We start from the raw sequence: 14838 nt of genomic DNA, 5'->3' as shown, positions 1-14838 counted from the left end.
CATGCGCTGTTTGAAATTGTTATTTGTTCTGTAATGATACAAACTTTCGTAGGGGAGTGGCCTTGTGATCACGTGTGTGAGTTAATTATGGATACAAACTTTCTGAAAGTGTTTTCTATACATCATCGTACAATACTGAACAGATGGTCCCAAACAACAGCAAATGCCAAACGAATGGGGATTTTTGTAGGTTTTGATTTTCAATAACGTTAAAATGCTGGAAACTATCCAGCGAAGCTTTTACAGTTTTACAGTTGCGTGACAAAGTAAAATACCAAACATCATTCAGTATCGCGTGGCAACTTACTTAGGAATAACTAAGTATCATCGTTACTTTCGGTAAGGAGTTTGAACATGTTACTTAGCATTTTTGAAAGTTACTTATTCATAGTTTAAAATGATATTACTGTGTATATATGCTTAAAATAAGGAGACTTGTAATGAACATGTGAAGTATTTTCGTGGTAATTACAACAGCACGTAATCTGTACATCAAACAATGGTGCAGTGTTTTCTTCTAACTAAGCCGCCCATAGAAATGCAAGGAAAGAGAGCGCTATCACTATCATGTAGCGTTATTTCCCAAGAATCCAAATAAAATATTCGAATTAATGTTATAATTGCCCTTTTCTCTCGTACGAATAAGAACGCTTGGCGTGGCTTAGTAGATCAAAACGCGTTTAAATAACGCGTTCCACGCGTTAGAACTGTGTGAGTAGTATGAAAGCGATGGTTAAATCCCTCTAGTTGGTCACGCAAGATTATTCCAGGAATTGACGATGGGTGCTTGTGACTAATTGTTTTATTCTATCAGTTCAAAATTGAGAACGTCCTTCTCCTTGTGCAAAAATTCCGAACAAACATATATGGACCCCCCCCCCCCACTGTAGTACGTCTTCGGACTTACAATACTAGAAACCGGGTTTCAATACCATTGTGCGTAGAGTACAGACAACCCATTGTGTAGCTATGTGCTTGAACTACAAATAAAAATATACGAGTGTAAGATCAGCTTTATTATTCCAACTGTATGAAACCAAGACTAAATAAAGAGGTTAGAACTTGAGCAGGTGCGCACTGGAAGCCAGTATCGAAATAGAAGTTATTTTAGGCATTGAGCCAATAGGATTCTCGAACTTTCGTCTTTTCTTCGAAGCCTAAGCATATTTCTTTAAGATAAATTCATCTAGCTTCGTTAACTTTATTTTACACATAAAAAACTGTTCATTATCATAAGATAATATAATGTTTAGGTAATACAAGGGGCCTGTTGGTCCATCTCGGCCATCCCATCCTCTAAGCCAAACTTCAACTACTAAATAAATAAATCTAAAACATTTTAAAGCCACCATTTATCATTCATATATCTATTAAGTTTTCTATTAAAACCACTCAAATTTGCTACTTTCGTAACATTTGAAGGTAATCCATTCCATAGGTTAACCACCCTATATGAAGAATGTATAGCTGAAGATGAGTTCTACCTAAATCTATATATTTGTGTCCCCTAGTTCTATAATTCTCTCTGTTAAGTATGGAACTTGTTGATGCATCAACATTATCAATTCATTTTACAATATCTTAAACACTTCAATCAGATCCCATCAAACTCTTCTTTTCTCAAGATAAAACGATTTAAGATTTCTTAATCTTTCTCATATGACAACCTCTCCATCCTGGGCACAATTTCAGTAACCCTCCTTTGAACTCTTTTCAACAATTAAATGTATTTTCTAAGGTAAACAGCCCAAGACCGAACACAATCTTCCAAATGTGGCCCAATCAGTGACCCTATAATTACGACATATTTAGACTTGTATTCAAGATTTCTATAGATACAACCTAAAATCATATTTTACCTACAACTAGCAAAAGCGCATGCATGGTTGGCTAAAGAGACTGATCAATCATTACACCAAGATCCTTTTCTTTCAAGACAATGTTAAGGTTATCCACATCCAAATTATACTTATAATTCAAATTATGACAATTCACGTGCAATATCTTGCATCTGTCATAATTAAAACCAATTTTTTGCCAAACTCACTAAATGATCTAAATCATTTTGTAAAGCAGCCAGCGACATCTAATATCATCAATAAATTTGAGTAACTTGTTGACCATTCCTTCATCTATGTCGTTAATGTAAATCAAAGAGAGCAAAGGTCCTAAGACTGAGCTCTGAAATTCACCACTTGCAACATTAAAACAATTTGACTGAACTCCATTTATAAGAGCCCTCTGATTTCTTCCATCAGGCCACTCTTCTATCCAATTAGTTAACTTATTTCCCACACCTGAAGATATAATTTTCAGGCATTTTATGTGACACTTTGCCAAATGCTTTCTGAAAATTCAGATGCACCAATTATACGTCCTTATCTTGTCTACATAAGCAGTAACATGTTAAAAGAATTTCAAAACATATATAAAGCAAGATTTTCTTTTAGTGAAATAATGTTGATTATTCAATAAATTTCTAAGCTTTGGTAAATGTTTATCGAAAGCATCTTTTATCAAAATGTCTAAAACTTTCCCCTAGTTGATGTAAGACTAATAGGCCTATTGTTACTGGGACAACTTTTATCACCTCTCTTAAAGATAGGAGTGACATTAGCTAACTTCCAATCTGTTAGTACTTGTCTGCTATTCAAGAACATAGAAAACTATAACAAGTGCCTCACATATCCAATCTTTGACCTCCTGTAAAACCCTCGGAAAAATATTATCTGACCTCGGAACCTTACCATTCTTTAAATTTCCTAATTTTATTTTAACATACCCAAAATTTATACAATTGTCTTGTTCAACTTTGTTTGCGTCCATTTACCGCTCAAGATGAGGAATAGCGCTTAAGTCTTTTTCAGTAAAAACTTAAGAAGACCAGAATTTAATAACTGAGCCATTTCATAGTCATCAGCTACAAGTGTTATTTTATCATTTCTCTATGGTCCTCTCCCCAGACCAACATTTTGTTTACCTCTAACGTACTTGTAAAATATCCTTGCTGTTAATTTTTATATTTTCAGCCAAATATTTTCTTACATCTTTTTGGATGCCTTAATTTCCTGTTTGACAACTATCTTGATCTCCTATAATCTTATATTATTAATTTTAATTTCTGAGATAAAGTGAGGTTTCTATATATCATCAGTAGATACATTTGTATATATCGTATTATTTAGAAAAAATAAAAAACAATGACAAGTTAAATGCTAACATTTTATAACGTTGGTGTCATTAATTTTATACAAAAAAAAGGGTTATTTCGTCGCAATTTGAAATCATATGAAACGGTAATTCATAAGATACTTCATAAGCAATATACACGTTAGGTATGACTTAATCTACATGGAGCTGTCAGTCACTGCATTCAACGCTGACCGTGTAAATAGGAAGTAGAGAATACGTATTTATAATTGTGTTTGGACTTGAACTAATACAAATACCATAGGGTTAAAAATATTTGTAAAAAACAGGATAAAAACACGTTGTTATGTGTGAAGAAACTAACATTTAAAAGACTTAAATAATCTCAGGATTATTCACGTATATTCTGTTTCTTAATTGCTACCAGACCATTAATATGAAGATTTATATTAATTAAAGCAAAAAGAAGAAATGTAAATCAGATTTGTTTTACATTTGAAATAATAGTTTTTATTTTAGAGTTTGGTATATAAAACAGCACGAATGTTACGAGTGACATCTGAGCAAATCAAATAGCGATTTTTGGAGTAACTTTTAAAAAGATCTGCCTTTTATTCATTGACAATGGGCTGAAAACATGGTTATAAAATCAGTAGTTAGTGTCAACAGACCATTGTAAAGTCTACTAAACGAGCACTAGTGTTTCGGACTTTGTCACTAATGATGAAAAACTCATGGGCGATAAATCTAGACTTGGCAAATAAGCAGCTCAATCAATTACCTGATATAAAACAAATCCTCCAAACAAAAACAGTCTGGCATACCCAGGTGGTTAAGGCGCTTTATTCGTAATTTGAAGATCACGGGTTCGAATCCCCTTCCCCACCAAACATGCTAACCCTTTCAGTCGTGGGGGTGTTATAATGTTACACTCAACCCCACTATTCGTTGGTAAAAGAGTAGCCCAAGAGTTGGTGGTGGGTAGTGATGACTAGCTGCCTACCCTCTAGTCTTACACTGCTAAATTAAAAGCGGCTAGCGCAGGTAGCCCTCGCAAAGCTTTGCGCGAAATTCAAACAAAAAAAAAAATTCTGATGCAGAAGCGGTATTGAGGGCTTACGAACTCTTCTTTAATAAATATTGCCAAGTGTAAAAACTGACCAAATAACGGGGGAAAATCACCCATTTTCTGTGTAAAATACATAGAAAACCCCAAACTGTCATTAGTAAAATTAACTAATCCATTGACGATGTTTTTTATTATAAACAAATGTATGTAATTCATATTTTGATCATTAATATCTCTAATGTAACAAAGTCGTGTTACGAAATATATATATATTCTATTTTGAAACTGATTTATTTATGTTGCAAAACCAAAATATAAAGATAACATATAGTCTAGATTTTGTATTTATTTACTTCAAGCGTCTTTACTATGGGGATAGATTTTGATCACATATAAATATGTTGCAATCACAACTCTTTAAACATGAATGATAAGTTTAGGAATTTATTGTGATAAACGAAACACAAAATAAAAAACAAACTTTTATTTATCTCGAAAATAAGCCTCCTTCTTCTAAAACACAGAACAAAATTTTGAAGTGTTTAGATTTTTTTGTCTCTATTCATTTGACACATTAAACGAGGGAAATTTTATTGAATTTCTATACGTAGAAATTATTGTAAACTAGTTTATTTTATATAAAAGCTGTTATTCTATTTGTCGTTTGCTGTTAAAATTACGTTTTTGTGATCCTGCCATCTAGTGATAATAATTACAACAATTGTATAAACTCAAGCAAGTTTTGCCTAAAGCAGTATTCTGCAGTGAACTCTTTACTTAGCAACTTATTCCATAACTTATCATCTTCGTACAACTGTTTTTCTTTTCTATAGTATTGAAATACATATAATTAATTTTGATTTTCTGTTCGTTTATTTTTCTGTTTTTTAGCTTCTATGATATTATTTAATCAACAGCTAAAGTCAGGAGCGAATGATGAGAGGTGAGATAGCATTTCCAGTACTTATTAGTATATTGCCGTTGCAATTTAAACATCAAAATTTAGTTAAATAGCAAATTTAACATTATAGTTGCATGCAAATGCAAATATGCTGTATTCTTTATTGAGACGCCATGTTGAAAAAGACAGTCAATACTTGTATCACACGTCTAAGCCAAGCCCAATGGAATTACTTTTAAAGGCAATACGACGAATTTACAATAACGTTAAACTTTCTTTATTTGACTTTTTGAATTGTGAAATTTTATTTTTCCTGTAACTTATGTATTACTTGTTGTATTTCAACCATCACTGATACTAGTCTTACCAACATCTTTCAAATAACTAAAAATCTAAAAAATTTACAACTTGAGAATTCACATGAGCCAACTGCTCAGGATGCTAACAAAATGGAAACTTTGAGCGTATTGGTAATTCCAACCTGAACAGCGCCTGTACGTACTACATATGCTAAACAGCCAGGTCGGAAATCGTAAAGTTCATGTGTAGTTGTCCCTAATTTTGAGTTATTTACTGTCGAAAAGACAGCCAGACAGAAGTACCTCTCGCCACAATGAGTTATTGTGGGATAAATGATATCAAGTTAGCCAGACAGAAGTACCTCTCGTCACAATGATTTATTGTGGGATTAACGATATTAAGTTTATTTATTTTGACACCAGATTGCTTAATCTTATAATTTATTTATTTTAACCCCCAAATTAAGCCCGGCATGGCCACGTGGGTTAAGTCGTTCGACTCGTAATCTGAGGGTCGTGGGTTCAAATCCCCGTCGCAACAAACATGCTTGCCCTTTCAGCTGTGGGATCGTTATAACGTTACGAGCAATTCCACTATTCGTTGTTAAAAGAGTAGCCCAAGAGTTGGTGGTCGGTGGTGATGACTAGTTGCCTTATCTCTAGTTTTATAATACTAAATTAGGGACGGTTAGCGCAGATAGCTCTCGTGTAGCTTTGCGCGAAATTTCAAAAACCAAACAAACACCAGATTGTTTAATTTTATTATTTATTTTAAAATCAGACTTTTTAATATTAATATGCATCTAATTTTGAACTACTGATTATCGGGAACATAGCCAGTCAGGAACACCCGATGTCACAATAACATGTTGTGCTATTAATAATACCAAATTTATTTTAGACAATGGAATTAATGAGGCTTAAAAGAAAGTATGTTAATCGAAAGCTTTGGTTATTTAAGGTAATAATGTAGATTGTTTGTTTGTTTTGAATTTCGCACAAAGCTGCACGAGAGCTATTTCTGCTGGCCGTCCCTAATTTAGCAGTGTAAGATTAGAGGTAGAGCAGCTAGACATCACCACTCGTCGCTAACTCTTGAGCTACTCTTTTATAAATTAATGGTGGGATTGATCGTCACGCTGTAACGCCCCCACGGCTGAAAGGGCGAACATGTTTGGTGCGACGGGTATTCCAACCCGCGACCCTCAGGTTACGAGTCGATTGCCTTAACCACCTGGCCATGCCGGGCCTAAGAGTATTTAAACAAAACAAAAATAAATATAGTAAAATTACATGTTCAATTATGTTTGACAGGTGGTGAAGACATCTACTTAGTGAATTAATTCCCTTTATTTTTTTTTTTTTTTTTTTGTATTACACAGCTGATCGTGCAATAATGCGGATGGTATCGTTTGGGGCTCAAAACATGACGTCGCTTTCTGCTGTGGGTATGTCATAAAAGTGGCAGTAAATCAAATTACTAGGTTCAAAGAGTCAGGTAAAATTTTTGCAGGGGTTAGATTTCATCCTTCTAGCAAATAGCTCAAAATTAGGAACGGCTACAGCTGGATCCCGACACCCAGGGGCTTAACGGTAAACTTGAAGATTATTAACATTAACATTTGCCTTTCAATCCTCACGAAATTAAGCCCATTATCTCGCTTTGTATTGAAATGAATAAACAACCCGAGTCCAATCGGTCTTTAACAGGGTTGTCTATCCTCATACACATAATGTTCCTCTCAGAGTGGAAACTCTAGTTATAATTTGTTTCATTTTCTTTACACATGTATATCAACCGTTGTCCTGAGCTAAAAACGAAGTTTTAAGAGACGAAACGTAAATGATGAAAAACGTTTCGCTCACTAACGATCAACATATCTTAAGGCTTGTAATTACAATATCTTTTGACCCAAAAGTTTAAATATCTAGTTTTTGGTTCAGCACATTTGAGGCCGACGTAGTCTGTAAATTATATTTCTCTGTATTTATACTATGATAAATTATATTTCTCTGTATTTATACTATGATAAATTATATTTCTCTGTATTTATACTATGATAATCCACAAAGGGAACAAACGTTGATGTATTGTTGTCGTAATTTGTAAAGTTATCAAAATAAAACAAATTGAAGTCCTAGAACACATACATGGTTATATTAAAAAACTAAAAAATAAAAGCTAATATCAACAGTAGACTAGGCAGACGTTTCTAGCTTATTAATTCTAAAATCCGGGGTTTAATCCCCTCGTTCAATATCAACACCACTCACCACCAAGTCTTGGTCAGTGATATTTCATCATCACATGTACAAATCCTCAAAGTACAGTTAGTGGATTTTGTTTTGCTGGTAACTAAACGCGTTTTATAGGCTCCCACATCTATAGTCTGGTCCCTTTTTAATTGGATTTTAATACTATTTTATGATGCTAGGTTTTCCAAGTACTGATGTAACAGAACCCGATAATATCTTGCAAATAATTTTAAATAAATGTTGATAATACTTCGTTCCAAAATACTAGATGGCGACACGTTTAATCACCAAAATCCATTTCAGTTCATTTTCCTTTGCGCATGCGCTTCTTGGCCAGCGCGTTACATGCACTGGTATGTAAGTGTCTAGTTTGTATTGAAAAGCTCATTGCCGTGTGCACTTAGGTAAAGTCATTTATATATTGAAAAGGGGTTACTACTCATCAGTCGACATCTTAGAAATCGACTAAGACGAAGCAGTGCTGCCATCAACGGAAGTCTGACAAACGTAGCGATATCAAAACATTAGCTTTCTAATTTCTCTAGTTATACCCACGAGCACCATACAGTTCGTGCTTACAAGTAACGTAGTTGGTCGGAGCCGACACAGGGCTGCTTTCTGGGTTGGGGCAGTTCTTTGTCCGAGTAACAAGGGTAAGTATACACCACATTTTCGTCTCTGTATGTAATATGTCAAGTTTAAAGCTTCCATATTAAGTAGAATTAAAACCTCTTTTGTGTTCGTGCGGTTTGTATGCATTCATACTTTAGCTAATAGTCGTCAATAAAAGGTGTCATATCTCCAAATATAGCCTAGCCTTATGGTTGTTCCTGTCGAACGTGACAGCTTTCGGCTATTATGGCGGAAGCGTCGTATGGAAGTGTGTAATATACACAGTTGACATAGAAATAACCATTCTTAGTTAAATATCACGTGGAACAGGTACGTCAGTAATGATGGTAATATAGCCAGGTAATCATCTGTTTGTTTGTTAACTAGAATAATAGAGATTATAAATTAACCAATTTAATGCTAATTATGTGCCACACTACATAATTATGTATAAGTATTCACTAGCTTGTTCTCTGGGTGGTATATTTTCTGGGCACAAGGGAAACAGAAACTGTCTATGTTACAAAATAATGAGCCCATTTATTTATTGCTTGCTAAATTAGATCGGTGGCTATTTCATGTTCCTAATTAGTTAAGTTCAAGATATGCAGTAGAATGGATTAACAACACTTGTGTGTGTGTTTATTGCATCCATTCTCTGACGTTGCTTTCTTCTTTTATCATCTTTTGTTTTATTAGCTGGTTAATTAGATTTAGTTATTGGCTGTGTAAAAAATTCCGCTCTAGAACTAAAAGTTATGAGCCAGTTACACTCGCAGAACATTACAGATTGGCAACTAGAAAGTCAATCATGATATTTGACTTTTGTCAAGTGACTGACAAACTTTACAACATCGTAGAAGTTTAAATTAATGTCTCCCTAGAAATGTTCAGACCCTAGCGGATGTTTGTTCATACAGAGATTGTAAGTTATTTTATTTTACTTTTTGCTCCTATGTTAGTTTAAAAAATTAGATTAGATGGCTAGATGAGGTTTGTCACAAAATTAACATTTAAAGCAAACGTACGCTATCTTGAACCTTTGAGAAATCATCACAAGATTTTCGTTATGCCCTTGAAAAAAGCAACAAGAAAATCTATTTTTGGGAGGGTGTAATAAATGGAGAACAAAACTTTCATACATTTTTTGGTGTGATTATTGTAACGAGAAAATGCGCTGCTTTCGTCACGGGAATTGAGCTCAAAAATTTAGCATTATAACCCTTCTAGTGTACCGCTTAGCCACTTGGGAACTGGGTCAAGTTAAAATAGGTAACAAAGTGTCAACAAACCTACGTCTACTCCAGTTTATCAGTTTCTTCCTCAGTAATCTTTACGTTTGTGAATCTTTATTATTTACGTCGGGTGTATATGGAACATGTATGTTTTTTTTTTTTATATTAGTTTCCTACTGCCAGTGGTTTTATTGTTGATAAATTAACTTTCCTGTTTCGATGTGACAAGCTGTGTATATAACAAAAGTTTAGTTTTAATTTAAGTAGTTTGTAGAGCAACATTATAATGATCAGGGGCGTAGATTTTTTTTACACCCGATGGGGGGGGGGATGATTTTTGCAATCACTTATGTGAACTGTTCAATTTGCAAATTGGTAATCTCTGATTATGTGAACCTGAAAGCTGTAAACGTACAGTCACAGAGTAATCTGGTTGCCACGATACTTGCATGTATACTTAGGCCTACTGACTGATAGTTAACGAACTATCGCTTAGATCGAAAAGCTTAGAAGCACGCCTATATTAAAGATGTACATTTCGGCTACTGAAAAAGCCTACATCTAGGCCTAATTATGTAATTTGATTGGTAAGAAGACGAGAATCACAAGAACAAACACACAATCTTTAGGCCTGTGATGCAATGAAACAATTCAACAGACCAAACTGTAGGGAGGGATGATTGTATGCACCATACCCCCCACCTAAAATGAAGGAGCGATGTAAACCCCTATCCCCCAGAATCTACGCCCCTGGTAATGATAAAGTTACTAAGTTGGTATAAAATGCTCTACATGTGCTTATTAAACGCTGCCAAATATTTCATTAGTTATGGTTTGGTAGGCATATCAGCACGTTAATATATTACATAAACTCAAGTGTGACGTTATTTCTATATTTATGACGTTATACTTAACAATGAGCTTTCTGCTGTTGCTAAGTTGAAGATATACGTAATGTTGGTAGAAGATATATTTCTAAATACGTTATTAGTATGAATGTTATGCAGTATACAACGTTTTATCGCTTTCTACATTGGCAGCTGAAATGGATTTACAACGTTTCAATCTAGATTTCGACTGCTTGTGTTTTGACGTGAATTACGACCGATCTTGTATGATGCAGATTACAACAGTTCATGCGTTGTTGTTGATTACGACTGCTCATGTTTTTATGTAGTTTATGACTACTCATATTTTATTATTAATTTAAATTTCATTAAAATACGAATGGTTGTAATCAATAATAAAATATAAGTAGTCACAAAACATGAGCAGTTTTTGTGTCGATTACCACCAGTTATGTTTTGATATCATTTATAACCGCTTATATTTTTGTGTTGATCATGGCCACTCGTATTTTGACATAATTTACAAGTGCTCATGTTTTTGTGTTGATTACGATCATTTATGTTTTGACGTAGAATACGACAATTTATATCTTGATGTAAATTACAATTCTCTTGGAATAAATAAATGCTTTAAGACTTTTTTAGATTCAATGTTTTTGGTTACATTCTGCCAAGAGAAGCTAAAATTAATATTAATATAGTTCTGTATATCAAAAAATGTTATAGAAATAATAGGTATTTAAACGTGCATGAAGATTCAATGTCTACATATGTATTGAAATGTATATATGTATGAAAAATTGTATTTCTGTATATACATATATTTGTGTATATATATAATACACACACAATAGTACAACTTTTCTCATAGCAGACATTTATCGAATATTGTGGATATCAATTGTTTTAAACTACTGTTAAAAATGCACTATGAATTTATAATTGTCAACATATTTTTCACGGCATGTTGTGTGTAAAAGGTTGGGCTGACTCATTGCTATTGATCTAATCATTAACGTTGCCTCAAGCAAGCGGAGAACGAGTTGCAGTTTACATTACCTCCCTGTAACCTAATAATGCATTTCAATCTGCAGTATTGTGTTTTAGTTTTACTTCATCTATTATAGGAAGGATATCGATTGGTAATGATATATAGAAGGGTCACCATATTATGTCTAGCCTAAAGAATATCAACCTTTTTGAGTGGACAGAAAACGTTGAGACGATTTAATTTTTAATTTCGCACCGTTCAGAGAACGTACGTTAACTGACTACATGTGGATACGTATGTTTTTTTTATTCTACACATGTTTTGCATTTGCTGTTAAGTACAAAGCTACATAATGTGCTGTATGTGCTGCGCCCACCACGAGTATCGAAACCCGGTATTTAGTGTTATAAGTCTTACCTTTTGAGACAGTGGAGGAAAGCTGCCACGTCTGCTAACTAAATATCTCTATGTTCGTATTTATCTGCTTAGAATTAGATTGATACGAAGATTGTATAATAAATACAAACCAGGTTCTTTTCACTCCTTCAGTTAACTATATCCCAGATAACCGAAGGAAGACATTGAATGCATAATTTAATGTTATAGTAATCTTGGTTAGCAGGGTGATGTGCTTTGGCCAAGTTTTGTTAAAATCTATGTAAATATTACAAAACCTTATTAATAGTTTATTTTAACACACGCTTTGATTGTCGTTGTATTAAGAAACTACTTTCTCTCTATGCTGTATTTTACCGTTTTATACTTCTAAGGTATTTTTTAAGTTAAAAGCAAAGAAAAAAATAATAACAACCGATAAATTATAACAACGACAGCAGTTGTTGCTATTTTCTAAATGTCGATGTTTTTCAGTCATGTGACGTCTGTCTACCTTCAAGGTGACGTTAGCTCAAGGTTGTGACCCTTGCATACGTTTTCTGGACGTTGTGTCTAGCACGTATACTGTGGTACTCTTCGTGTTGTGCGGTTGTGTCTGTTTCTCTTGAGTGTCGTCATCTTGTGCGTAAAAAGTATTTTGATAATCGTTTTATAAGTCAAACTTTAACACTGTGTGTGTGTGTGTGTGCATGTTGGTAACTTTGCAATTTACGTATTCCAGTAAATTATACGAAATCTGTTTAAATTTAATTGAGTGAATGTTAAAGTAACCTATAATATTCTATATTTAACCGATACTAGCGAATTCTCGTGAAATAACTACGTGTAAAACCTTTAATTTTCAACTAATCCCCACAGCCAATTTTTGAAAACTACTTAAGTACCACTGATCCCTGTATTGAGGGATAGGGAACAAACCCGGAAACTTTCCAAAAATGTAAAAAAAAAAAATTGAACTGAAGTTTACATGTCCGGGATAATTTTAATGTAAATCTGATTGTCACTCACGAAATCCTCCCCCAAATCCTTCAGCCCCCTTCTCTCACGATTTCGTACCCAATATACAAATTTCGATTATTTCGAACGATTCGTTACATGTCAGTTATCACGTGAAACTCTGGAAACATTCTGATAAACCATCCTCTCTAACACTTTTGACCCCACATATGATGCCAGTTAGTGGTTTAGTTTGTTTCGAATTTTGTGCAAAGCTATATGAGGGTTATCTGCGCTAGCCGTCCCTAATTTAGCAGTGCAAGACTAGATGGAAGGCAGCTAGCTGGTTACTATCATCCACCTCTCTTGGACTATTTTATTACCAACAAATAGTGGGATGGGTCGTAATTTTATAACACCCGCATGGCTGAAAGGGCGAGTATTTTTCGTAGAGCGAAGATTCTTACCCGCGACCCTCAGGTTGCGAGTTAAGTCTCATGTAAAGCGGTCCATTCAAACTTGAGATCCACCGTACCCTCCTTAATCTCTACCCCCTTTAATTTTCGGTGGTATCTCACAATTACATCTAAAACATATTCTATTTACGTGAAAAGTCTAAAGCTGTTGTTCGTCAAAACATAACTGAACAGATATTTCTAAGAATCCATGAGCGACATAAAACGGTAATATGTAACATGTCAACTCTACGACGTCTGATGTCCGTAGTACCGACGCTCATCATGATGGTTATATTTGTAGATGACAGTGTAGAAGCGGCATAGTAGTGAGTCCGCGGGCTTACAACGGTGGAAACCGGGCCTCGGTAGTCGTGGTGGGCAGAGCAGAGATAGCCTATCGTGTAGCTTTGCGTTTAACGCCAAACAACGATTATATAAATAAATGTGCCTTCAATTTGGCCGTTTTTATTCTTTTATATATTTTGTTTTTATGTGCTTATTTCTAAGCACAAGCTATACAATGAGCTATCGTGCTTTACTCGTCACAGGTATCGAAACCCGGTTTTTTGAGGGTCATAAGACTTCCGATTTACCGCTGAGACGCCGGATGACAAGAGCTTTTTTTTTTTTTCTAGCAAAATTAGTACACGATGGAGTTTTAGAAATCCGTTCGCTCAAAGAATGTGAACGAATGATGTGACAATGATCTACCAACCGAAAGTTTTAGAGCTTAAAAGTGATTAAAAAAACAGACTTATTCTGTGCTATGAACCATGTATATGTATAAATAAAGTACCAAAATACCTAATGATTCACTAAGATTAAGTTTAGTCGTCTTAACGCCTCAGTGTTAAAACGTCTAAATGTCACACAACTGTAACGTGTAGATATGTGTAATTGCCTTATCCTGTAACTGTAACCCTGCTGTTACTTTGTTGTAATAGACCTGATATAGATTGGCTAATCTAGGCTTTCTTGTCCATGGTGAATTGTAACTTTTTTTTCTTTTCTTTTAGTGATTTTCTCCACTGAAAGAGTTTAATAAATAGGAAATATTTCTGCTACCAGTTAGTTCGTATGAGTTTATATCTAGTTTTTTGTTTGTTTCTTTTCATGACTGCGAAGTTCCTGGGAAAAAATAATAAAAACCAATCTCAGTTTTCTTTTGCCGAATGTGGTATGACGGGAGAGGATTGGGAAAAACAATAGATATCTCAAACCCTTTTATAATATATATATATATATTGCTCTAAGACATTAGTATGAAGAGGAAGATAATCTGAAGTAAACATTCTTTGTATTAAGTAAAGTTTTCGTGAAAATCAGTGAAAGGATAAAAAGACATCAGAGCTTTATTCTGGTTGCAGAGCGGAGACCAATCAGTTGCTGCATTAACTAGTATTTGTAATCACGGAAGACGTATTACCAATCGGATGAAATAATTGGAACACAAATAATGCTGGCCCGACATGGCCAGGTAGTTAAGGAAGTCGACTCGAAATTTGAGGGTCGCTGGTTCGAATCCCCATCGCACCAAACATGCTCGCCCTTTCAACCATGGAGTGTTATAATGTGACGGTCAATCTCACTATTCGTTGGTAAAAGAGTAGACCGATAGTTGGCGTTGGGTGGTGATGAGTAGCTGCCTTCCCTCTAGTCTTACACTGCTAAATTAGGGACGGCTAGC

General features: G+C 34.5%; 1 protein-coding gene across 3 annotated transcripts in view; it reads left to right on the top strand.

The window, feature by feature from the left end:
- The first annotated feature begins 216 nt into the window (after positions 1-216).
- LOC143230836 (LIM domain transcription factor LMO4.2-like) overlaps positions 217-14838 on the top strand; it is a 121409-nt gene continuing 106787 nt past the window's right edge. The window contains exon 1 of one of the 3 annotated variants that reach the window (XM_076465055.1): positions 217-339. The gene's annotated coding sequence lies outside the window, so the exon portion shown is untranslated. Of the gene's footprint in view, positions 340-7993; positions 8329-14838 lie in introns of those variants that run through there. The other 2 variants (XM_076465052.1, XM_076465054.1) reach the window with 2 other exon arrangements.

Source organism: Tachypleus tridentatus, chromosome 10 (genome assembly GCF_004210375.1).
Source record: "Tachypleus tridentatus isolate NWPU-2018 chromosome 10, ASM421037v1, whole genome shotgun sequence".
Classification (NCBI taxonomy): Eukaryota; Metazoa; Arthropoda; class Merostomata; order Xiphosura; family Limulidae; genus Tachypleus; species Tachypleus tridentatus.
This window is presented reverse-complemented; position numbering and strand designations above follow the sequence as displayed.